Consider the following 27815-nt stretch of genomic DNA (forward strand, 5'->3'; position numbering starts at 1 on the left):
TCCATATTCTGGAATAGCACCTCAGCGTTGAACATAATGGGGGATCCAGCATGTAACCCAGGTGCAGGTACTTATAAAAAATGAAATCTTCTTGTATAAGGGGGAATTTAAAAGTAGGCTGGGGCAGCAGTGAGAATTTGGATTGAGGGAGGCATGCCAGAGTAATCCATGCAGTTGTGTGAACCACTTTACTGGGGTGGCTTAGTGGCTAACGCACCTGCCTAGTAAGCAGGAGAGCTGGGTTTGATTCCCAGCCTTGGTACAAGTTTTCACTTGCTGGTTCAGTCTACATATACATAAAACCATATGTGTACAAGACCAGTAAAGTCTCTCAAATTGTGTCATTTCATTTTCATGAACAGTGTCCTTGATTTTTTGCACCAACTCATCAGACAAAAAGGTAAGGTCTTCCACTCCTCTGTTTGTCATGAACATTTGTTCTGCTTCCACTAAACTCCCCACACCACTTATACACACTTGTTCTGTTCACAACACCTTCACCACAAACAGTTTTGATTCGTGAAAACATTTCAACAGGTGTTCTTCCTTCCATGAGTAGGAAGCAAATCACAGCACATGACTCGCCTTTGGCACAATTTCTTACCACACTACAATGCGAGTTTACACACTATCGTTTTCCTGCAGTGCTTGCTCTGGTGAGAGGATTACCCTCTACCACACAGTGTTGCCAATACTCAAATATCCATGGCCCATTATGGTCACAGTACACTTACTTTTTGAATATGTCTTGTAGAAATTATGCCAAGAACCTACTGCACTGTCACAGCTGGTGGAGAAATGACACCCTACTTGACATGTCTCATGTAACAGATAGGAGGGTCCTCACTGGCTGCCGACAGACTGGGGTGAAATAAAATAGCTCTTGGACCAAACACCACCACCACCACCACCACCACCACCACAACAACAACAACAACGACAACAACAACAACAACAACAACAACAACAACCTGTACTGTAGTTGAAACTTGGAGCTTGCTACACACGAGGTGAACCACCTTTGAGAGTCCAACATGGGAGGGAATCTGTAAGTAAAATTCCACCAGGAAGACTGAACTCGGATATCATGGGAATAACTTGAGATGTAATATGGATGAAATGGAACATTTGAAAATACCCCAGATTGACAGATGATCGAAATTTAGACTCAAGACAGGACAGATAAAAAATTTAGCAACACCCGATATAAAGTCCCTTAGTGGCCCAGGGAAACTGAACATTTTGATCGATAAGAGATTCTGATAACTGGACTCTCTACCGTATGGCGTTGTCGTGGTTACCGTGAGACACCGTTATACCAAGAGGAAAGGCGCGTCGATCTTAGAGCATGAGATATGATGACCTTAAGCCATTGACAACACACAAGCGTCACGGTAGCACCTGATTCCAGAATAGCTGCAGTAGTTAAGATCTACGAACTATCCCCTGTTGACCAGGTCCCCAAAACTTAACTCGTAACGAGATCCCTTCAAAGCAAATTGTCATAACGATTGTCTATAAAGGCTTCGTACAACGAGAATAAATGTTACGGTTTATGGAATAATAACAGATACGACCAAACTGTCTTGCCTCTTCTGCTTTATTTAACATAACTTCGTTCACAGTTTCATTTCGCATTCACCACTCATTCACCGAAACCCTTTGATGAACAGTTTTGGTTGCTTAACACCAACAGTCAATGATAATGATACAGCTTTTCTCCTTTTTATAAATTGAAGCCCGCTCTCCGTGATATAATAAAAAAAAACCGGTCTCAATACTGCGTCCCTCATGAGATGCGAATAGACTTATCCCGGAATTGACCGCCCTGTAGGTGTACTCAATTTAATGACCACACTTCGCTGTCCGCTATTTCGCGTAACTGAATGTCCATTTGTTAGTCTGATTATACACTGTAGCTATTTAAAATTCGCCCCTATATTTTTCACAATGCACAATTAGCACTTCGTTACTTGTTTTCGTTTTTTTTTTTTTTCCTTCTAAGAGTAAACGGGAAAAAAAGGATGCCGTATCATCGGGTTAGTCGATATAAAGCAAAACACCTTAATATGCCCAATTTTACCTCTTCTTATAGGATCGGCTACCTTACTCATTAATTTATTACATATTATTCCCAATAACGCTAAACAGGTATCGCCGTTATATTTTAATTGTATTCAAAAGCATGTTACTACTATTATGACCAACCAAATCGTAACAAATCGCGCAGCGTGCGTTTTTAACGATAACTTTACGCTATTCAAGTTCCGTTACAGCTGTCTTGACTCGTAATGTTACACGGCCCCCCAGACTGTGATGTCTTGAGGGTTCCAGACAGAACAGGCTTATTTTTTTTGTGTACTGTGACAGGAGAGGGTATTTGTTTCGGCGAATACACTCACTCTCAGATTCACTCAACAAGTCAGTACATACATTCTACAATATTTAAGTTGAGTTAATGGACCTAGACAAAATGCCCTTAACTAAATTCCACATTTGTTTATAGGTTGTCTTAGAAACACTTCGCACTAATCACTTCATATTCACACCACATTTTTTTTCTTGGATGAAGCCCTCAGTTCTTCAACCGACTGTGCAAGGCAGGGATCACAGCCGGGTTCGACGATTGGCATCCTAGGCCAAAACCCTTATCAGGCCACTTGTTTAAACAGAGAGGATTTGGTCCTTTTCTTTTCCTCTTAATTCCACTTTTAAATCATCCATCCTCGCTGTTCGGTGAGAGGATAAATCGTATTTCAGCGTCGTCATTATTGCTGATACCAAGAAGGTATCTCATGGAAATCGTCGGTACATTCTTTAATTTTCTTTGTAAGTTAGTATAAGTATGTATTTATCCACTGGTGCTTTTATTTAGTCCACTGAGTGTAGTCTTGGTATCATTCAGTGTTTCTTGAATCTATATTTTGCTCATTATTGATAATACTTCTTCAGGTCTATGTGAGGGAACAAGCCTTTAATTACATCAGTATCACAATCTGCCAGGAGGTAGCTCCCTTCATGAGATATTTTCATTATTTTATATGGACCTGTACATAAATATTGCCATTTCTTATTTAGTCTTTTCCTGGTTGATGCTTTTGGGTGATTTCTCAATAAAATTTCTTCCCCTACATCATATGTGACTACTTTCTTCACATTTTTATCAAAACGGGTTTTTCTCAATTGTGCTTGATGCTTCAGGTTTTCGTACCTTCTTCACCATATCTTCTTTCTTGGTAATCTTTTGTTCTATCACAGGTAATTTCTTCATCCATTCTGGCACAATACTTTCACCAAATACTATTTGGTTAGGTGAATAACCTGTCGATAAGTGTGGTAAGTCATTATACACTTTCTCAAATTCATAAATCAAATCGATCCATTTATAATGTTGTTTGGGTATGTACGTCCGTAAAAATCGGTTCAACTCTCGGAAGATTCTTTCAACCGGATTTCCACAAGGGTAAAATCTTGAGATGTAAATGTGCTGGATTCCTTGTTCTTTCATAGTGTCTCTCCATACTTTGCTTGTATAACAAGCAGTGTTGTCTGTCAAGATCATTATAGGTTTGCCAAGCTCAGTTATATAGTTGTTGATAAATTTGCGTAACATGGGTCGAACGTGGAGATTTTTCAAAGGATATAATTTCACATATTTTGAAAAGAGATCATAGAAAGCCAATACATATTTGAACCATCCACGTGTCATGGGACATGGCCCACAGACATCACATGACACCAACATTAAAGATTGTTGTGGGATGATAGGATGTAATTCTATCTTCCGACAATAGTTTATGGGTTTCGCCTTCTGACATATTTTGCACTTCTGAATAATATTTGTAGCTATACGTCCCAAATTTGGATGATAGCAGTATTGTGCTATTTTGGCTGTACATTTAGCGGAACCAAAATGACCCAAATTCAAGTGAGTGTACCATACTAGTGATTCTAAATATTTATTTGGAACACAAACTTTCCAAACATCTTCTTCATCCTTCCTCCGATACAATATTCCGGATTTTAATTGATACTGTTCTTGAGAGTGACTTAGCGTTTTGCTTTCAACAGCATGCCTAATGGCTTTCCACAACTTATCATCTTCTTGCAGTTGTGGAAGACTTCGAGATAGCTGTGAAATCTGCCTCTCACAATATTGCCTTGATAAATTCATGACTTTAAAGTCAATAGTCCATTCTTCACACTTGTCGTCATTCTTTCTTTTCAGTAGTCTTGAAAGAGCATCGGCTATGATGTTGTCTTTCCCTCTGATGTATTTGAGCGTAATATCATATTCTTGCAGTAGCAAGGCCCACCGGATTAAACGTGAATGGAACATCCTTCCTGTTAAAATAAAAGATAAAGCTTTGTGGTCGCAGAATACAATGATCTTCTTTCCATATACAAAATAGCGAAACTTTCTAAGGGCCAGACCACGGCCAGTACTTCCAATTCAGTAGTACAATATGCACGTTCACAGCTGGAGACTGTTCTGCTGGCAAACCCAATTATGTTGATGGTACTGATATCTTCTGGATTGTCCATCTGGAAACGAGTGGCACCCAATCCTGTTTCAGAAGCATCCGCAGCAATATAAAAATCTTGATCAAGTCTCGGGTGATGTAACAGTGCAGCATTAGTCAAAGCATTGCGGATGTTATCAAAAGCTTGCGTGCATTCGGAATTCCACTCCCACATGACATTTTTTCTTAACAGCCGTAACAAACAGTCTTGGCTTCCTAACTGATTGGGTAAAAATCGTCGAAAAAATGAAACTAAGCTGATAAATGACTTTAATTCCGTTCTATTCTTTGGGTAAGCACATCTGTTAATCGCATCCATCTTTTTAGGATTTGGTTTTATCCCTTCAGGAGTGATTATATGTCCAAGAAATTTCAATTGGTTATGAGCAAACTTGGATTTTCTCAAATTTACAGTAACTCCGTATTCCAAAAATTTCGCAAAAACTCTTCTTAATAAGTCCAAATGTTCCTCCCAAGTTTCAGAAGCAATTAGCAAATCATCCACATATAAAGTAACTTCATTCAAAAGGTCTCTGCCCAGTACGGTATCTAATGCCGATATGAAAACACCACCACTTATTTTCAACCCAAATGGCATGACAGTAAACTGGTAACTTCGGCCCAGAAAAACGAATGCAGTATATTTTCTAGATTCTTTCGATATTCTAGTTTGCCAATATGAACTACGCATATCCAAAGAGGTTAAGAAGCGGGCACCATAAAACTTTTGTACTAACTCTTCTAGGTTCTCCGGTCGCGTTTGTACAGGTATAATGATCTTATTGATCTCTCTGGCATCCAACACCAATCTGATGTCACCATTAGGTTTAATTACCGCCACAAGAGGGTTACAATATTCAGAATCTGAGGGCTCAATAATACCCCATTCTAACATTTTATTGATTTCCTTTCTGACTACTACTTTCTTTGTCCATGGGATAGAATAGGAAGTACGACAAAAGGGTTTATGTGCATACGTCTTTATATGGTATTCAAAGTCTTTTATTATACCCGGACGTTTACTAAAAATTGACTGATATGCTTCCAACAAGTAGTACAGTTCATCCCTTTGGATAACAGATAAATATTCTGATTCTAACACCTTTTCCTGCAATGACATTTTATCCATCATTTCTTCAGAACATTCAATAAGGCATATATCATACACATTTTCATCATCAATACTGACAAATTTTACCATTAGATTCATACACAATTGATTTGGAATTACTCGGCCCTTTCTCAGGGTGGTTGTCAAAACATTACCATTGGAATTAAATATACATTCACCTTTCTCTAAATTAATGATTGCACCGGTCTCACATAAAAAATCCAAACCCCAGATACATGGTACTGTCATTTTAGGAACAACCAGGAATGTACTTTCTATTTGAGCCCCCTGTATTGTAACGTCAACACGTACCTGTTTCACAACTTTTTGCATTTTTGCGCTGAACGTGCCAGACACGGTACATCCTGTGATAGGAAAAGTGGGCATTTTTACCCCTCGGCTTATCTGTTTTAAACAGCCCAGCGTCATGACACTAATAGTTGCTCCAGTATCAATTAATATTTCAACATCAACATTATTTATACTTGTTGGAATTATTGCCTGTAAAATTTGTCCACATTTATTAGAAATTTCAGGTTTTTCTTCAATTAATTCATTCCTTATATCCTGATCATTATTGTACCTTAATACTCTCAGTTCAAATTGATGCCTGCCTTCCTTCTCCTTTCCAGTCATCCTAGGAAGGCATTTGGTGACTAGTATTAGTTTAATCTATCTCGTTGAGTCATCGGTGGGGGTTCATGAACTTCCACAATCTGTACAGTATGATCCGAGTTATGGTATTCACCCCGTCGCACATTGGAGGCTCCTTCGCCCATTGGTATAACTCCTTGTGCTGGATGAGGATTCGAGGCATTTGTTCCATCCTGCCGATGAACATTATGCTTCGAATTATCTTCCCAAGGTCGAATGCAATTGGGTTCATCACTTGGGTACCTGTTAATCTTATTAATATCACTACTATGCACATTCGCGTCACCATATCGAGGTTTACCTCTAGCACAGTAAGTATCTCTTCTATATTTATTATAATCGTTGTTTTTATTGCAACCATAGGATGAAGATTGTCCACGCTCCTGTGATGCGGGTTTGACCTGGTTTTCGGCATTATTATTATCATACGTTAAATTATTATTATAATTATTCGTATTACTATGAGTGTGAGTCGACATTTGATTACTACTCATTTGTCTTGCGTCTTCCATAATCATATCTATAGAGTCAATCACCGACAAGAATTGTTCTACATCGTGGTCAGGAACATTTATTAACTTTTCACGTATATTTATGGGCAACCTTCCCTTCAAAATTCTGATCACTTCCTTGTGAGAAATTGGATCACTCCAATAACGTGTCTTATTTATGTACTTTTCAAAATATTGCCTTAAAGTACTCCTTTTACTGTTAAAATACTCAGGTTGGTAAACCTCTTTTCTTAATTTCTCTTGTTTACTCGACGACCAGTATTTAGCCAAAAAAAGTTGTTCAAACTCAGTGCAAGTATGGCAACTTTCACTTACTTCGGCGGCCCAAAATGCGGCTTCTCCGGTAATTTTGGATACTATAAATTGAAGTCGGTCATGTTCTGACCAGCTACGCAGAAATATTCTTTTGAAATTATTGATAAAGATTTTCGGATGCAGGTTGTTCTTTTCAGTGGAGAATGTTGGGAATAGTCTACTTTTAAAAATGCTGTTCTCCACCTTCAAAGAAGACAAATATCCTCGCTGACCAAAAGAATCATCATCTTTACCAACCGAATCATCAACTTCCCAATGCAAATTTTCACCACAATTGTACTTCGTATTATCACATGTTCGGTTGTTTTTCGACCTATTCTCCGAACGTTCGTCCTCTGTCAACAAATTTTGTGATGACTTTCGTTCTAACTTCGCCAGTTTATGATTGGTTTCCTTTTGCCATTTAGGTAACTCATCAACTATTTTCTCTTTTACATCATTTCTACTTAGGTGCTCATTGATATTTTCATTTGGCTGGGATCCAATAGTAGTCTTAACCTTGTCTACAATTTCATTTCCTTTTATTTCTATCCATTCAGTTAGATCTTCGTCAAGTCTTTTAGTTTGATCTACTAAATACTTGTCAATCCCCTTACGAGCATCAGACTCAAACTCGACTATTTGTTTCGAAAGCTCTTCTATCTATGCGCTAGCATTGAAACAGCTGCTTTCACACTTAACCATCCTATTGGACAGGCCATCATAACTCTTCGAAACTACCTCATATTTCTTTTCTACGTCATGAAGTTTTCCCATTAAATTATTATATTGCCTTTCTAAGGTGTTAGAAAACTCTACATCTAGTTCTCCAAATTTCGCATTTAATTGAGTCTCCCAGTCCGCCTTTAATTCTTTCTTAGTATTTTCCAGTTTATAATCAAAGGTGTTCGGTTTGCTTTCCAAAGAATCCATTTTAACTTCTAATGAACCAAATTTGGCCTCAAATTTTTCATTTAACTTTTGATTGTCCTCTTTTAATTGCTTATCATCTTTTTCTAGTGAACCAAGTCTTCCATTAATTACACCCATTTGAGTATTTATTGATACCAGCATATCAAACATTTTTTTGATTAATATTTCCATTTTGAGGATCAACTTGCTGATCTACTTCCGAAACCTCAAGATCTTTATGTTCTCCCAAGCTGCTTACCTTACTTATCATTGTATTTGAATCTCCTAACGGCTCTAAATCAATAACTGTATTATTATCTGTACATGTCTCCTGTCCCACATTGAGCTCATGGGATGCATCATCCCTATCCTCTTCACTTTCCTCTCTCTCTCTACTCATTACTCTACTCAACTGCACATTATCATGTATTCTTTTCGTTCGTTTTGACATGATTATTCACTACCAAGACATACACTTATTTTCACTATGTATTTATATATATTTATCTACCGAAATCACAAGTCTCAACTTCCTCTTTTTTTTATATAATTATACAGTTATTTTAATCATACCTGGTAGTATCGCTCACTTTTAGCGATTATTGAAGAATACCTCTTTCATTGGACAGACTCACTGGCTGCTACAATATTTTCCAACTCTAGGGTTCGTGAATCCGGATGACACTCGACTCGATGCAGCAATCCTCCTCGAGCGAGCCGCACGTTGTGGCGCCACTTCTACCGTATCTTCCTTCGCCGTCGGCGTTGTCGTGGTTACCATGAGACACCGTTATACCAAGAGGAAAGGCGCGTCGATCTTAGAGCATGAGATATGATGACCTTAAGCCATTGACAACACACAACCGTCACGGTAGCACCTGATTCCAGAATAGCTGCAGTAGTTAAGATCTACGAACTATCCCCTGTTGATCCCCAAAACTTAACTCGTAACTAGATCCCTTCAAAGCAAATTCTCATAACGATCGTCTATAAAGGCTTTGTACAACGAGAATAAATGTTACGGTTTATGGAATAATAACAGATACGACCAAACTGTCTCGTCTCTTCTGCTTTATTTAACATAACTTCGTTCACAGTTTCATTTCGCATTCACCACTCATTCACCGAAACCCTTTGATGAACAGTTTTGGTTGCTTAACACCAACAGTCAATGATAATGATACAGCTTTTCTCCTTTTTATAAATTGAAGCCCGCTCTCCGTGACATAATAAAAAAAAAAAAAAACCGGTCTCAATACCGCGTCCCTCGTGAGATGCGAATAGACTTATCCCGGAATTGACCGCCCTGTAGGTGTACTCAATTTAATGACCACACTTCGCTGTCGCTATTTCGCGTAACTGAATGTCCATTTGTTAGTCTGATTATACACTGTAGCTATTTAAAATTCGCCCCTATATTTTTCACAACGCACAATTAGCACTTCGTTACTTTTCTTTTTTTTTTTTTTTTTTTCTTCTAAGAGTAAACGGAAAAAAAAAGGACGCCGTATCTTCGGCTTAGTCGATATAAAGCAAAACACCTTAATATGCCCAATTTTACCTCTTCTTATAGGATCGGCTACCTTACTCATTAATTTATTACATATTATTTCCAATAACGCTAAACAGGTATCGCCGTTATATTTTAATTGTATTCAAAAGCATGTTACTACTATTATGACCGAGCAAATCGTAACAAATCGCGCGGCGTGCGTTTTTAACGATAGCTTTACGCTATTCAAGTTCCGTTACAGCTGTCTTGACTCGTAATGTTACAACTCCACAAATTGAAGTCCACAATGGAACTCGGATCACAATCCCCCTAGGCTTTGAACATTGATTATATGAGCTGCAGATAGAATATACATTATAATGAATGCCCATCGCCAACTGATGATAAGAGTGAGAGGAAAACGGCAAAGGAGATTTGGATGGACTCTGCGAGCTTTTGAATACGATGGAGAACAGTATCAACAAAAACACACTAAACTCTTAATTGGAGGCTTTAATGCCCAGTTACATAGGGAAAAGAGCTATAGGGATGTTTTAGGGACATAGCCAGCATAAGGGAGAATGAATAAAAAAAGTAGTGGAATCCTGCAGAAATGAGGACATGATCTCAAAGTCAACATCCTTCATGAGAAGACTAAATAAACTCAAAACTTGGAAACAGCGAGACTAGAATAAAGAGAAATGGCAGGTGGACCATGTTTGCATGGATAACAACTACCACAGGGAAATTTACAGTGTGAATGTCCTGACAGCACCAAACACCAGTTCAGATCATTATTTGAGTAAAATAAAAATTAAATTCATGCCACTGACAAAGAAAGAAATAATTCCCAATGGAAAAACAGAGCTGAACAACTAGCCCTAATAAAGTAATGGAAAAAGCACCAATGGTGCAATGATGAATGCAATAAAAACAGTGGAATACTAACAATATTATGAAAAGGATAGACTGCTACTCACCATATCGAGATGAGTCGCAGACTGGCACAACGAAAAGATTGCTATACATTTAAGTTTTCCACCAAAAAGGCCTTCTTATAAAGCAGAAAACACACACATGAACAAACTTTCACACACGACCACCATCTTAACTGGTGTAGCCAGACAGTCAATAGACACAAATCCTGGTTAAGATATGAAGAGTCAAAAAACAGAAGAATCATACTTCGTACTCATAAATCAAAGAAAGATAACCCAAAAAATAATAAGGAGAGTTAAATACCAATACCATAAAGATATGCTGTTAATGACAGAGACAAATGTTGAGAAACAAACTCACGAGATGACTGAAAAATATTTAGCGGACAACTCCAATGATATGATCCTCCAACACCAATGCTAAAACACAAAAACTGTAAAATGGCCCATAGCAATGGATGAAATCAGAAATTTTAGCAGAAACATTTATCAGACTACAAAATTTTGATTATCCTCCAGAACTTCTTCAAATAAACGCAGAAGTCCCAGTAAAAATATCAATGGAAAATCTAAACCCACCAACTATCCATGATGTCTGCAAAACTTTGACAGAGCTTGGGAACTACAAAGCAAGTGGAGAAGATCAAACATTTGCAGAACTCGGGAAACATGCAGCAGAACTAGCAAAGACATCTTTACCACCAGGTATGACTCATTCATTACACAAAAAATGAGAAAAACACATCTGGATAACTAGGGAGAGAATTCCGTCTTTGATTGCATGAATAAAGTCTTGCAAACAATTCTGTACAATCACATTACAGACCGACTTGAAGAGGAAGAAGAAGACTGCCAGGGAGAATTTAGACCCTGCAGATGCTGCCTGGAACAGATAACCATTTTAAAATTACTCAAAGTCCAGACGGTTATACAGATGGTTGTGGGGCCTCCGCTGTTCAATATAAAATGTCGAATCTTAGCATCTTCAGCTGTCTACAATTCCAGTTGTTATTTTATTGAGCAATCAGTTCAGCACTACATCACTACATCACACCATCTTCATCTTCAGACTGCCTGATCAACATTTAGTAACAATCCCAACTCTGGTCCAGACAAAATAGGGGCAAGCATTCAGTGACTGGTATCCACAGATTTCTACTTGACACAGCGATCCCTTTGATCATCACTTGCCAACAACTGATGGTCAAAGGGACCACTGTGTCAAGCAGAAATCTAGTTGAGGGTCCCCAAATCTAGAATCTAGCAGGACACATTCCACTCCCCAACGACACCACCACACGGGTAACTGAAACTTTAGGATGTGGTGCATTCCAACTGGTAACCTCCGCACATGAGGGTAAGTGTCAGAAGTCAATGCTCCTCATATGCAAAAAGAATGTCATACTCATTAGACAATGAGAAAACTGTCAGTAGGTGTCAGAAGTCAATGTTCCTCATATGCAAAAAGAATGTCATACTCATTAGACAATGAGAAAACTGTCAGATGGTATGTGTAAGTGAGCAATAGTCGGTATCATTGGAACTTAAGAGTAAAGATTCTCACTTCAGCAAAGAGATTGTCGAGGGACCTAGTCCCAAAGGCAGCCTTATGTCACAATGATAGACTGGGTCTAACAATTTCAAACTTCAAGGTATGCCGAGCCATAAACCTGGCAGCGATAGTTCAGTCGGGACAAGACCAAGGCCTGGTAAGTATGCAGAAGAGTAGCATGATCTCTATCCCCCACATGGTGTGGGCAACGAAGCAGAGAGCGTTAAGTTTCTGCATTAGCTAGTCTTTAGTTGACAAACATGAGTCTGCAAAGTGAGCTTTTTTCAAATAGGAAGCCCAAAAACCAAACTGTGCAACAACATCCTAGCACAGGATACCCGAGTAAAGTTCTGGGTCAGGAAGGACTGGTTTGATGACAGGAACACAGGATTTAACATTTTTGCAGGAGAGAACTAGGAACCACGGGAAATAGTCCAACTGGGGGCCCTTTCAACGGTGCCTTGGAGCTGGCATTCAGCTGAGGGTATGGCATAAGAAATGTACCACATGCAAAAGTTGTCAACATACAGTGCGGGTGTGACCAGTGCCCAAAAGAGGTCACTAACCCATTGACATTGATGAGGAAGTTTGTCACACTTAGCACAAGGCCCTGTGGAATGCTGTTTGTTCTCTTGGATCCATGGAGAGCTGAGTGAAGTACCAACTATAATCTGGAACAATCATTTTGATAAAAATTATGATCAAGCAGTTTGCAGAGCATGTTGATGAGACTCATGGTCAGTAGATGCCAACTGCAACTGAGCTTTCATTTGGCTTAAGGATCGGCATGATGATATTATCTTGCCACTGTGAAGGGAAGACACTGTCAACATATACGGTTGAAAACCCTGTGTAGATGTGGCCTTAACATTCAGATGTTGAATCATATAATTATGAACTGAATCAGGGTCTTGGGCCATATCATGAGGCAAGATCCTGAAGTAGTTACCCGTCAGTGAAAGATTCATTATATATGGTGGTTTGGCAGGGAGTGAAATATATGAGGACATCTCCAACTTGTCATTTCTGTCATAGAAAGGACACTGACACAGTTGCAAATTCAGCTGTAATGTATTCAGCATGAACCGATGCTCAGTACAAAAACAACCCTGAAGTACGAGACCTGGAATGGTTGTCAATCTTTGGTAATACAGCAGACTAGGGACCTTGGTCTATAGCTGGAAAGATGAGGCACATATTTCCAAAGAGGAGACGTAGCACTCCCAGAATTCCTTCTTGCTATTCTTAATTAGATAGTGAGTGAATATGGAGTCTTGTGAAAGGAGCTGCCCGAGACCTTGCAGGGCTCTATGATGAACCTGAATAATTATTGCAATGTCCTTTGTCTATCAAAGGACTGGCCGGCAGCATGGTAGCAGAGTGTGCCTGTAGAAAGAGGAATAGTAGTTCCCAGCAGCGTGGCTGACTGCATCAGAGCTGTCTCCCACAACCTTGTCGATGCAGTGTGACCGGAGGAGGGGTGGAGGAGAATTATATAACTGTCAGTTGGCTCTTTTAAGAGACATTAGTGCATTGGGTGGGTACAAGGAAGTGACAGGGTCACCAGAAAGTGGTGGAGTGACCACTGTTGCGAAGCCAAGAGGTTGGGGGGAAGAGATCATATCATAAGTCTGATAGCCAAAAAGGTGTCATGAGCACCACTGTAGTGGGTATGAGTACTGTCATTAAGGAGGAATACATCAAGATTGGAAAGAAGATGGTCAATCAGAAGACCCCTAGCAGATGAAGAGTTACTTCCCCACAAGGGGTGGTGTGCACTGAAATCCAGAAGGACAGGGGTGCTGTCTGATTACGGCGGTAATCTCAAGGGAAATAAGTGCCCTGGCTGAAGGTAAATGAAATGTTAAAAATGGTGATTGCTGTGATAATTTGCACTTGTACTGCTATTGCTTCCAACGCAATATGAAGGGGTCTCCACTCACTGATGACATCTGCATGCGAACCAACGTTCAAACCCCTCCAGTTGCCCTACCATGGCCAGTACAATTCAGGCTGATTCAACAGTAACCACAGAGCACTGGGGAATGGTCATCAAAAAATGAGTTACTTGAAAGGTGATACATACTGCATAATAAGAAGAAAGTAGGTTTTGCACCTCCACAGGGTGTATACGTGGGCAAGGAAAAAAAATTCCCGGATTTCCCGGTTAAAAATACACCTTCTCCTGGGTGGAAACATATTTTTTCCCTGTTAATTGACAGTATATTTTCTCTCGGAACTGTATAACTTATCAATCCTTTGAATGGTTATGGTTTTTTACATGGGAGTAGAATTTCCTAGCGCTTTAGAAAACGAAACACCTTTTGGAAAGATGTTTGATGTGCAGTAACATGTACGCTGCTTATTTTCATATTACGAAAGTATAAATTCGAATTCCACCAAACACCGCATGTTACTTTCCGAAGCATTGAAATCGAGACTGCGGTGCGTATTTGTAAGCCAGTCATAGCTCATGTCATGTGATCTCGCCAGCCGATGACAGCGGATATTCAGAGTTTTGGACACGTCGTGTAGTCAGTCAATAGCAACATCACTGTTAAGTAGTGCGAACACACAAACAGGAAAAGTTAATGGCTTAAATTTATATGTATAATGTTGCTAGAAGAGAAACAAAGCTTTCACATATAATATTGGTCTCCAAGGCCAATACGCTGCATGAGAAGCTAGGCTTTCACATATAATGTTGGTCTTTTATGCATGTATTACATTTTAAGATATATCACACAAATGTGCCAGTAAATTTTTTAATAACGAGATAAAAGTGTGATCTTCTGGGCTAAAAATTTCTATTAGGCCTACTACAAGCAAAAAGCTTTACGTTAGGAAATAGTTTTACACCATTCATACGCTCCAGTTTCTCAAGCATGAGAGCGAAAAGTAGTTGTGCGAAATTTTTATGGAAATTTGGAATCGTCTTATTCTTCCACAATTTGTGTGATGTCCCCGTTTCTTCTCCTTCCTCGTTCTAACAGACAATGTTGCCATCACTAATTCTGTATCTATTCCTGCCAATGTCAAAGCTTATTCGCCGGTTAACTTCACTAACTCTGCCAGAATCACCAGTTTAGTTACCCCACAATTATTCTCCGGTTAGGCATTGTTACGTGTTCGTACAACGCGTTTTCCACGCTACGTCCAGAATAGACCTTAAAGTGGCTGCTAGCCGGAGACTGTACAACTGGCCCTTGCTAGTATAGCGATCTGGCCAAAAATTTTCTGTCAAAATTTCATTTTCTTGGATACACCGAGAAGATAATACGTAATCTTTCTTACCTGTTATTCCTGTTAGTCGTTTATTCGCACTCTGGAAGTCTGAATCTATGGATTTAGCTGGTAATCGTAACAATGCTTATCATTCGCAACCCTATCAACCACATAATCAGACAGTGGTTGGCTTTCTTTCGTTCGGCTGTACTCTGCTCAGCTCGTATGGCCCCTTTTTTGTCTGCAGGAAAGTTTATTTCTAGATGTGACGAGGATTACACTGACAGAGGCATCACGTACACTATGTACACATTCACAAATCAACTTATGATTCATTCAGAAACCAACTTAGAATGTGTTCAACGATGTTCAAAAATGGACAGGGAGACATTTCAAAGTCATACGAATAATCGATAGACCAACGCGCGTTGGATGCTAGGCGCTTTGTGAAACAAGTTTTATATGAATTTGCCACAAAATGGAGATCACACTCATAAGGGGACCAAAATTACTTCAACCGAAGAGTGATGTAAGGGACATAAATCAAGTTGTCAATGAAAGAAAGCTGGACATAAGGATATAGCTGGGTCCACATCAAATGCTGTAACACGAGAAGGAAACAGAACTAATTATAGTCAGAGAGTGGAGAATGCACTGCAAGAAAGGACGTAGGTGCTGCAATAGCTCGACACCCCGTGCTCGTCATACACATACTCACAAAAGAGTTGTGTGGGCCCCCTGAGGAGACAAGATGATTTCAACCAAAAATAAACAAATGACAAACAATGAAAGGGTTATTCACAGATGATGAAAGACTGAAAAGGCACAACACATGAAAGATATTGGACAATTCAGAAGAAACAAACATGCACTTATCACAGAAGACGACTAGCAAATGATTGACTGAAGTCATCACAGGGCGCCATGAAATGAAATTAATAATAGATTCATGAAAACAGATGCTTGGAAAGATGTGCATCAGAGATCAGGGTTCCCCACAAAAGCAAAATCACTGCACTAACCCAGCTATCTGTGGCTCATGAAATATACGTGTGATAGAAGTTTTAGGTCTATAGATTTAATTATAGGCGTTTTTGAAGTCTACAGTAGTTATGAGTTCTTGTTTGTGTCTTCTTTTGCTGACATCCCAATTACTAATTTTAAAGTAATTATTTGTTCTAGGAGTGTCTCTGCAAGGCCTATATTCTCCTTTGTAGTCTCTAAATTTCTCTTCAAGTTGATCTTTACAAAGACTGTACAGAATTTCGGATAAGACTTTATATGTGCAATCCAAGAAAGAAATCTCTTTGTAGTTATCCACATTTGTAATGGATTAATTATAGCTGGGCATGCAAGCAACAGTTTGTACCAAAACCTAAACTGTATGGCTGAGTATGACATCATGCACACTGCTTATTTGTTGCCCACTCACACTGATCTATCATTCTGAGTGGTACAAGAGGAGTTGGAGGTAGTGTTATTGCAGTGCTTGGAGTGCAGTTTAGTAAGGGGTATTGACATTTATGTAACCGATGAATGACATGTGGATTTGTCTACACCTGAATGATCTGAACTAGAGCCTAGTTGCAGGGTTAATCGGCAGCCATATCCAGTCTGACCAAAATAGAATACATTTCTAGTTATAAGTGAAACTGTTAATACCACTTCCAAATACTGCAGGCTTGGTTAAATATGTGGATCTGAAAGAACACTCAGTTAATACCCTGGCACATACACCTACATACATACTCTACAAGCAATCATATGGTGCATGGCGGAGAGTACTTTGTACTACTACTAGTCATTCTTTTGCCTATTTCACTCACAAACGTAGCAAGGGAAATGACTGGTTACATGCCTCCATATGAGCCGTAATTTCTCTTCTCTAGTCTTTTCAGTCCCTGCATGAGATGGTCAATAGCGTTTCACGAAAAGAATCTCATCCTCCCTCTATGGATTCCCATGTGAGTTCACGGAAATTTTCACAATACTCTCATGTTGGTCAAACCTTCGGGTAACAAATATAGCACCACGGCTCTGAACTGCTTCAACTTCTCCCTTTAATCTGACCTGATGCTTACCTCAAACACTTCAGCAGTACTCAATAATGAATTGCATAAGTGTTCTATGTGTGGTGTCCTTTATAGATGACCTAAACTTTTTTAGAATTTCCCAATAAACCAAAGTCAATCATTCGTCTTACCTACAACCTACATCATATGCTTGTGCCATTTCATATGGCTATGAAACATTTCACCTAGATATATAATCAGTTTGACTGTGTCAAGCGGCACACCACTAATATTGCATTCGAACACTACAAGACTGTTCTCGCTACTCATCTGGATTAGCTTAGATTTTTCTGCAAGAGAGCAAAATGTCATTCATCACACCGAAGAGGAATTACGATTCAGTCATTCTGTATCCTCCTCCAGCCACTCAGAAATGACACTTTCCCATACATTATGGCGTCTGCTCGCCCTATCCATCATATTGTTTATTTATACACAGAAATATCAACACAGGAAAATGAAAGACCATATGACATACGAGGGTTGCTCAGAAAGTAATGCATCACATTTTTTTCTGAGCTGAAGAAAAGATACAAATGCAAAATATTACGTATGTATTATCTGAAGTCTCTCGAGCGAGCATGCCAAGTTTCCCTCACTTCCGACAGATAGCATAGCTGCAGGACAGTTTAAAAATGGCATCTGTAGGTGAAGTACGTTATAAGCAATATGCCATGATTGAATTTCTCACTGCAGAGATAGAAACTGTGGGGAATATTCATAAACACTTGTGCAAAGTCATGGAGCATTTGCTGTCGACAGAAGTACAGTTAGTTGCTGGGCACGGAGGGTGAGGTAATCAGAAGACGATAAGGCTGAGCTCCATGATTTGCAGTCGTCGGAGAGACCATCCATGGCTGTTACTCCTAACATGTTGCAGTGAGCCGATGTTGTCATTCACGGGAACAGATGCATTATAACTCGACAGTTGGTGCTGCATTTGTCAATCAGCAAAGGAAGTGTGGATGCAATAATCCACACTCTTGGATATTCAAAAGTGTGTGTGCAAGATGGGTCCTATGGTGTATCACAAATCGCACAGAAAAAAAATTGTCTTCATTTGTTGCAATGTTTTGAAGCTGTGGGGAAGGCCTTCTTATCCCAAATTGTGACAGATGATGAAACCTGGGTTCACCATTTTGAGCCCGAAACAAAATGACAGAGGAAAAAAATTCAAAGCAACTGCTTCCGCCGGTAATGTCATGATCACCATGTTCTGGAAATGTGAAGGTGTGATATTCATTAATGTGATGCTAAGAGGCGGTACCATTAATTCATAAGCATATGTTAAGACATTAACAAAACTCAAGATGTGCTTCCGGTGACTTCAGCGGCAACACGATAACGCTCAGTCCCACACAAGTCTGAGGACTGCTGAACATATTGCAAAACAAGGTTGGACAGTGTTACCCCATCCACTCTACAACCTCTACATTTCCACTTGTTTGGGCCATTGAAGGATGCCATTTGTGGAAGACATTTTGAGGATGAGGAGGAGGTGATTCACACAGTGATGCACTGGCTCCACCACTGCGACAAGGATTGGTACCGACAGGGCATACATGCTTTTGTTTTGCACTAGAGGAAGGCCATTGAATGGAATGGAGATTATGTAGCAAAATAGGGTGTGTAAATAAAACACTATTCTTTTGTGTGTGTAATTCTCATTATGTTCAACAAAGAATTGTTGAAGACAAAATGCGGTGTATTACTTTCTGGGTAGCCCTTGTATACACAGATCTGTTATGTTTATCAGGACATTGCTTTGAAATTCTAAAATTAATAAGAAGCAATACACATGGGCACAACAAAGACTTGTCACAAAGAGAGCTCTCGGCCAACTAGGCCTTTGTCAGAAATAACCAACACACACACACACACACACACACACACACACACACACACACACACACGTGTGCACAGGCAGACAGGCAAACACAACTCTCCCACACTCTGGCTATTGAAGCCAGACTTCTGGTCTGATCTGGCTGTAGAATCACCCTTTTTCTGTCACTTTTTTCTCTTTAAATGCAATTGTTTATGCATAACTGCACAGGTGATCTATATGGATCAAAGATTCATTATGACTGCAAGAGATTATCTCCAGTTTGTGATGACAAAAACTCTGTGGATAGAATGTGGAACTTCACATGTACTATGGACTGACTTCCTTCCAATTTAGCAATCTTGCAGAGTAGGATCATGGCGGAACTGTAATTAGCAGCAATGTTGTAAGCTGCCATTTTGAATTCATAATTAATTTGTTTAATTATGATAACATTTCATCTCATACAAATGGAGGATGTATCTTGAAATATAGCACATAAGATTTCATGAAGGGAAGAGGTACGTTTAACATTTTGGTTATTTTAACTTCTCCCTTGTCTGTGGCTCAGAACATTATTTGGTGTGTCTTAAGGGGACCGCACCATGGTTCAGGTCGGAGGAAAAAAAAAAAAATTATTTTCAGTTTTCATCATATTTCGATAGATTAAGGTTTTATTTAAGTACTCTGAAAATGATTTTGCCGAAAAACTTTTTTTCAGGCATTTAAAGAGCATTTTCCTACCATGTGTGTTATGTGCCACGCCCTCTATTCTGTATATATTTTAGATCCTTATATCCCCTACATTGTTGGTTTGGCATTTTTTTAACTCCCGAGTGTGCTGGCTATCCTTGGAATGCAACGGTCGGTATTCTTTTGTTTCTGCTGTTTGTAAACAACACGCTGTTAGTTTTGTTCGAGTGAGATTGTGAGTAGTTGTTATATTTATGTTTGCAATGCTTGTTTACGTGTGTTTTGTTATGTTTATTGAAGATGACGAAACGTAAAGGCATTTTCAAGAAACGACAATTTAGAGGAAACAAGTTTAGAAAGCTTTCTGTGCAAGAGGTTATGTCGCCTGGCAACAATGTTTCTAATTGTAATTCTTCAACAAGTGCATCATCAAAGAAGCTCTCACCATTTCAAGAGAGCTACAACGAATTTACTGTAGGTGACAAGGGGTGCAGTAACATTATTATAAATTTGAGAATATTATCAGATGTAATTTCTAAATTTGTACAATGTAGACAGTGTGCTGAGTCACAGAGTGCGAAAATTTGTGAGAGTGCCAGTGGGAGAAAAGGCCTAGCAATTGCTTTGGATTTAATCTGCACTAAATGTTCAGCTGTGATTTCATTTATGAGTTCTTCAAAACCAGATGCAAGTGGCCCTTATGAAATCAATACTAGATTAGTTTATGCCTTACGATCCATTGACAAGGGCATGGCTGCAGGGAGAACATTTTGTTCAGTGATGAACTTACATCAACCACCAAATAAATTTGAAAAACTGACTTCAATATTAGAGAAAGCTGTATGTGAGGTCAGTGAGGAAAGCATGAAACTGGCTGCTAGGGAAGTAGTGGAAGAAAATGATGGATGTTAGGATACTGCAGTTGCACTTGATGGAAGTTGGCAGAAAAGAGGACATATTTCTCTGAATGGAGTAGGGATTGCCACAAGTGTAGACACTGGTAAAGTGTTAGATGTGGAGATAGTGTCTAAATACTGCAAATGTAAAGTCAATGAATATGAAGAACACAACTGTGTGGCTAATTTTAGAGGAACAAGTGGTGGTACGGAAGTTCATGGAGTACAACAAATATTTCATCGCTCCTTAGAAACAAGAGGCGAACGACACACCAAATATTTGGGCGATGGTGACAGTAAGGCATACAACAATGTGGCGAACTATAAGCCATATGGAGATGCCCTTATTAGCAAAATAGAATGTGTAGGCCATGCTCAAAAACGTTTGGGAACAAGGGTGAGAAAATTAGCTGTTGATATGAGAGAAAAAAAATTAGAAGACGGAAAATTGTTGACCGGACATGGTCGGTTAACTAAAACTGAAATAGAAAACTTGCAGGTATACTATGGGCAGGCAATTAGGAGAAATAAAGAAAATCTGGAGGCACTGAAGAGAGATGTTTGGGCAATATTCTTCCATAAGTCCTCTACTGATGATAAGCCATGTCATGAATTGCGTCCATCAGAAAATTCATGGTACACATACAATAGGGCTCAGGCAACTGGAGAATCTTATTCTCGCCAGCATTCTCTTCCTGCTGCTGTTATTACAGCAATTAAAGCCATTTTCAGAAACTTGGCTCATCCTAACCTACTAAGGAAATGTCTGCATGGGCAGACACAGAACCCAAATGAATGTTTCAACAGCATAATTTGGAACCACCTTCCTAAAACTGTATTTGTAGGCACGCATTCAATGAAACTAGGAGTTCACGATGCTGTTATTACATTCAATTATGGTAATATTGGAAAGTGTTGGGTACTGAAAAAGCTGGGAATATCCTGGGGAAAATATAATCGCTGGGCTGCAATATTGGGATAAAATGAGGACAGCCGATGCAGACAGGTCTGAACCCAATATGGCCAAGGAAGCAAGACAAACATCCACAAAGGTTAAAAAGAAGCTGGAAGACCTGCTAGAGGCCAAAGAAGGGCAGGACAGTTTTAGTGAACTGTAAGCAACAAATTTCAAAAGTTTTTTCTTTTAAGTCAATTTCCCGCAAATTTAATTTTCAGTACATAGGCCCAATTATATCAGAAATTATCATAGATAAATGAATAAAATTTTCAGAGACACTGCATAACATAAAAAGCCACCTCTGGTAATGCAGTCATCAATATTCCCCCATTAGGAAGTTCACAAAAAAATATTTTCTACAGAAAAAACTTAATATTTTTTGTTAATAAATTTAAAAAAAGTATTTCTTAAAAACTGTAAAATGGATAAAGTAGATTTTAGTACAGTTGACTCTATTAGCATTATGTAACATACAATAAAAATATTAAGGTCCTGCATCAAATAGTTTTTTTCAGAAATGGGTCAAATACTTGCCTAAATTAACATGGGTTAGATAGGCAGAGTGTGGTCCCCTTAACTCATATGGAACTTTGTATCATGAGAAATCAGTAAAGTCTAAACCGTGGTCCTTTGAGCAAAAGAAATTTCATTCCACATGCTGACTTTGACATTGAGAGGCAGTCAGGGTTATGATTATGAACTGTAACTGTCTAATAATTTTGTTTTATAGACTTGAGTATTCAAAATAGGAACTCAATTTACACCTGTGAGTGTGGGAGTTATTTGTGTTAAAATATTGGAGAAACAACTTCTGACGCCCAAAAGTTTCCATTCAAGTAACTAGATATTGTTCAGTGATAATAAATTAACTTCTGTTAAATAGGGAGACAAATTAAATATAGTTGCAGAACCAGCAACAGAGGGATTGATTACTTACACAAAAAACAGTGTTAAGTTTCCAGCTTTACAGAATAGTGAATCCTGTACTGAACAGGCCTTTGAAAACTATGCCACACCGGAGGAATTTGATATTCATATACCAGGTAAGTCTAACGATTTACAGGTCATTACTACGAAATATCTCGTCTCATCAAGCACTTGTGTTGATTCTTTATTAGAATTAAAGACTGAGTTTGTCTGATAGTGCTGACCGAGAAATTTGTTGCCATTCAATTTTTAGTTATTTCCCACAACACAGTTCCGAAAGAGGATTGAAGGTCACTGGTTAAGATTCACTAACAACTTCTTCTTACATGCTATCATTGATTTGGTTGTAAAAACACTAATCAATAGTTTATTTGACCATGGTGGTCAAATGTTGACTATAAAACATTCTCAGCAATTAGGATCAGGTCACAAAACAAAAAAGTGCAACAAAAACATAACCAATGATTCAGTCAAAATGTTTCGAGAAAAATTATGAGAACAGCACTGGGAAGAAATTTACAGCGCAGTTGTTACTGAAAAATTTCATTATCGCAATAAGATAACCTATAACTAAAACAAGAGACACGCTGTAATGAAAACTGAGTATTGTATGCCATCTAGTTTGCAATAAAAAATTCAAAAAACAAGTATTAAACAAAAACAATAAAATATCCAAAAAATAAAGCAAAAACAATATGGAGTATGGTTATATAAGAAATAAATGAACACACTGAATTAAATGAAACTGAGTTCACAGTTAACAGCTGTGGCAGAAATGATGACACATTGAACCTTTCTTTCCTCTGAGCTGAGCTACATACCAGCCACAAGCAGTAGCTTAAACATCGATAATTTATATGGAATAGTATTAATATAATTAACATGCTTATGCAGAATTCCCTGAGAGTTTATGAAATTCTGTGAGATTTCCCTGATTTTTACAGGTAAAATGTAATTCCCTAAGAATTCCAGGTTTTCTAGAAGAACCCCACCCTGACAACTGGCAGCCATTACATAAAAAAAATAAGTCCCTAAGGAAATAATAAAAATCATTATGTTAATAAAAAATCTTAAATCTGGCTATGGCAGCATCTCTAGTAAAATATTACAGCTAACTTGATAACACCACCTTCGAGCAGTCTAAATAATAGGTAATGAACTCATTGGTTAGTGCCAGACAAGATTTAAATCCAGCTGTTGTAAATCCTATCTTTCACTGTGAGATATAAGAATCACTTCTGATCATACATTTATTTCACTCCTCTAAATCTTTTCAAAGATATTTTTAAAAGCTAGCACAAAATCTTTATTTATCCTTTTTCTGAAATGTGTAACAGATGAATTGTTATTTAAATGACTTCCATCATTCTGCTTCCTTTTATAAATATTTACTGGAATTTAAACTTTGACAATTGTTGTAGACAAGCATTTTCAGTAAACACTTTCCTTAGCAAGAAGCTTCCAAATTTCTTTTAGCTGGCAGATGATAGTCACTCATGTCTATTGGAAGTCCATAAAAAACATTGCCACAGGGGCAGTAAAAAGACGAAACTCTGATAGAGCAGAGAAACACAACAAATGTGACATAACAGTACAAAATTTGAGTTTGGTGTGCCAGTAACAGTCCATGTGAACAGAGATGTTTTTTATTATGGTTGCAACTGTGTTGAAAATATCTGTCGGACATTATTCAAGTAGTATGAAAGCAAGGCAATGTAGCAAACACATACGGGAGATCTCATGTGTAGCTAGGTCAGGTTTAATTTCATGGTTGTTGAGAAGATTGCAAGTAGAATTAATATTCAGATGTGGTACAGGAAGGTCAAAAGTAGTACAGGAAGGTCAGTCACACACTTTACAGCTCACCCCAAGATCATTATATTACCAAAAGTAGCATTAGTCCTGGGTAGTGAGCAGCCTATTACTTAAATTTAAATCTGAATGAACTAGCATGGGATTCCTAGACCATAGGAATAAAACTCTTAAGGCCTCCACTACTGATCACTACAAACTTCAGGTAGCTGCCTGATTAGCAATGGTCCACTATTAAAAGCAGTATTGAACAACATTATCAACAGACTGACGAGCAGCTGTTCATACTGTAATATTATGTGAAGACATCACACACTCCGTGCACCACAATGCACGATCACTGCAAAAATACAAAGAGCTGACAAAACTCATGTGATAGCAATATGCATATATACAGATGTCAGTAGTATGGCGTACACAAGGTATAAAAGCGCATGGCATTGGCGGAGCTGTTAATTTGTACTCACATGTCATAGCAGAAATCAACGTGGGACTTATGATGAATGTGTGCATTAGGACAGTGCAGCAAAATTTGGCATTAATGGGCTAAGGCAGTACATAACCGATGTGGTTTGTGCCTTTACTAACAGTACATCACTTGCAGAGCCTCTCCTGCGCTCGTGACCACACCGGTTGTACACCAGATGACTGGAAAACTGTGGTCTGGTCAGAAGAGTCCCAATTGCAGTTGGTAAGAGCTGATGGTAGGGTTAGAATGTGGTGCAGAAGCCACGAAGCTATGGACCCAAGTTGGCAACAAGGCATTGTGCACACTGGAAGTGGTTCCATCATAGTAAAGGTGTTAGTTTACATGGAATGGACTGGGTGCTCTGGTACAACTGAACCACTCACCGCCTGAAAATGGTTATGCTCAGTACTCGAGACTAATTGCAGCCATTCATGGACTTCACATTCCCAAGCAATGATGTCATGTCACCGGGCCACAATTGTTCACAACTGATTTGAAGAACATCTGGATAATTCGAGCGAATGATCTGTCCACCCAAATCGGCCAACATGAATACCATCATACATTTATCAGATATAATTGAGAGGTCAGTCTGTGCACAAAATTTTGCTTTGGCAACCAGGAGGTATCCCACGACTTTTCTCACCTCAGTGTAGTACACTTACATTGATCAGCCAGAACATTATGACCAGCTACCTAATACTCGGTACGTACACCTTAGGCATGGATAAAAGTGGTGACACATCATGGCATGGACGCAATGGGGTCATGGTAAGTTGTTGGTGGGAGTTGGCAAAACAAACAAACAAACACACACACACACACACACACACACACACACACACACGTCACCTAATTCCCGTAAATTCCAGGGAGGGGTGACGATGAGCTTTGACGCCACGTTCGATCTCATTCCAAATGAGTTTGTTTGGCTACGGTATGTTGATGATTTTCACTTACGGACCGTCTGACAGCAACTGAATAAAACACAATTTTAGTGCCATACGCGTTTCGCCTTTATTTTCTGCAAGGCATCATCAGTGGCAGGTTGCGTAGACAGTTTCTTACACATTACGCTCTTGTTGCATTTTTGGTCTTGTTCTTCTTCCTATGAGCGCCAATTTGCTGTTTTTTTCTGCATTCCACAGCACTATGCACTGAACGCTTTTAATGCAATCATTCCTGTTCCACCCCGGGAGGGGCCAGACCCAGTGGCGGGGACGAAGGGGAAGGGACGACCACAGGTGAACCAACCTCCTGAGAAACCGGGCCTGCTAGGGGGGGCCGGCTCTCGCTGGGGCATCTCGAACGATGGCGATGCCAGTGCTGGAGCGACTGGAGGCTGCCAAGGCTGAGAACCATCGCAGTGCGGCAGAGGCACAGCGGGGAGAGGAGGCAACGTCCCCTGTGAAACCAACACAGGTGCCGGCAATGGGGAAGCCGGTGTCCGAGAGGGCGGAGGGTGGGTGCCCAAACGTGGACGTAGCTGATTTTGGTGACGACGTACCACCCGGTCCCCGCCTGCAAGGTATAGAGCCGGCGGCCATATCGGCGCAGGACCACCACTGGTATCCAACGTGGATTGCGACCAAACCCACGGGCCCAGACCGACATATCCAGTGGAAAGCCAGGTACTCCGTTTTGTGAAGAGTGGCGAGGACCAGGCCGGAGTAGGTGCAGCAGAGTCCTAGGTTGACGCCCACGGAGGAGCTCTGCGGGGCTGCGTTCTCCCATTGGTGTGGTCCGGTATGCCGTCAAGAAAAACGTCAATGCTTCCTCCGCAGGAAATTTGTGCACATACTTCTTCATCTGCGTCTTAAATGTGCGCACCATGCGCTCAGCTTCCCCATTCGATTGTAGATGGAAGGGGGGAGAGCAAACGTGCCAAATACCGAAGCGCCTACAAAAATCCTGGAAGGTCTGCGAAATAAACTGCGGTCCATTGTCCGAGACCAGGGTGATTGGCAGACCTTCCACAGAAAATATTTTTGCTAGTGCCTGGATTGCAACTTCTGAAGTGGTGGAGGAGCAGCGAACCACATATGGGAATCGGGAATAAGCATCAATGGCAATGAGCCAAAAACCGTTGAGAAACGGGCCCGCAAAATCGATGTGAACACGTTCCCAAGCTTGGGTTGCCGGCGGCCATGAAGAAAATGCTGCCCTGGGAGATGCTTGTTGGCTCGCACACTAGGAACAGGCGGCCACCAAGTGCTCAATTTCTCTGTCAATACGGGGCCAGTACACATGTCTGCGAGCCAACGTTTTAGTACGGGAAACACCCCAGTGCCCCGCATGTAATAACGTGAGGACCTTCCGTCGTAAACTTGCAGGAACAACCACGCGAGGAGCTGTATCATCGGTAGCCAGAAGGAGAACGCCTTCCAAGACCGAGAGGCGGTCCCGTAGAAGAAGATAATTACGAAGAGGGTCCGAGGCCCGGCCCGGAGGACCACCCCTGCTGAATGAGGCGAACTACTTGCCGGAGAACTGGGTCAGCTGCCGTTTCCCTGGCGACTCGAGAACTAGTGATCGGGAAGCCATCAACCGCTTGGCGGGACACCACATCCAAATGAAAACACATAATCTCCTCTCGATCGAACGTAGAATCCGGGCCCACCGAAAGACGGGAAAGAGCGTCGGCGTTGGCATGCTGTCCTGTAGGGCGAAAATGAATGTCATAATGGTACTTAGAGAGGAACAAGGCCCAGCGCTGTAGTCTGTGGGCCGCCCTATCCGGAATCTGAGAGGTGGGGCCAAATAACGATATTAACGGCTTATGGTCAGTGATTAACTGAAACTTCGTGCCATACAAGGAAGGGTGAAACTTGGCAACAGCGTAGACAATGGCCAAAGCCCCTTTTTCCACCTGGGAGTAATGGGCCTGCGCGGGACTAAGCGTTTTAGATGCAAACACCAGTGGTTGCTCGGAACCATCTGCGTTGCGATG

General features: G+C 39.9%; 1 protein-coding gene across 2 annotated transcripts in view; it reads right to left on the bottom strand.

Moving 5' to 3' along the window:
- LOC124602067 (sphingomyelin phosphodiesterase 4) overlaps positions 1-27815 on the bottom strand; it is a 200969-nt gene that overhangs the window by 2167 nt on the left and 170987 nt on the right. The gene's annotated exons all lie outside the window — the stretch shown is intronic.

Source organism: Schistocerca americana, chromosome 1 (assembly GCF_021461395.2).
Source record: "Schistocerca americana isolate TAMUIC-IGC-003095 chromosome 1, iqSchAmer2.1, whole genome shotgun sequence".
Lineage (NCBI taxonomy): Eukaryota > Metazoa > Arthropoda > Insecta > Orthoptera > Acrididae > Schistocerca > Schistocerca americana.